The sequence below is a fragment of the Alligator sinensis genome, unplaced genomic scaffold (assembly GCF_000455745.1).
Source record: "Alligator sinensis unplaced genomic scaffold, ASM45574v1 scaffold421_1, whole genome shotgun sequence".
In the NCBI taxonomy this organism is placed as follows: domain Eukaryota; kingdom Metazoa; phylum Chordata; order Crocodylia; family Alligatoridae; genus Alligator; species Alligator sinensis.
In genome coordinates, this window is record NW_005841871.1 from 937,101 (window position 1) to 937,492 (window position 392).

Genomic DNA, 392 nt, shown 5'->3' on the forward strand with positions numbered 1-392 from the left:
CTGATACAGAAAGGAGCAATCAGTTGGTGGGGGGGAAACGAGAGGCTGGAAAGAAATTAAAACAGAAATCACAAAGAAAAGGTTGGGTTAGTCCATCCAGGTACAGAGAACATGCAGTAGCCTAGCTGCTCTTCAGGACTAGTCTGCAAAATTAAAATCCTGAAAGCATTGGAAACCTCCACACACACTCGTGCACAGGCTCTGTCTCTCCAGCTCTGCAGAAAGGCTGGGCAGTGCAGAAAGGTTTTCTAGGCAGTGGCAGGAGAAAAAGTTGCAAGAGGCAGTTAAAGCAAAAGCCAGCGAAGCGGGATAGTTATATGTGAGAGGTGGCTGCTGCTGCTTCCTAGGAGTCCTGTCAGCAGCTGTGCAGCCAGAACCAGCTGCACAGAACT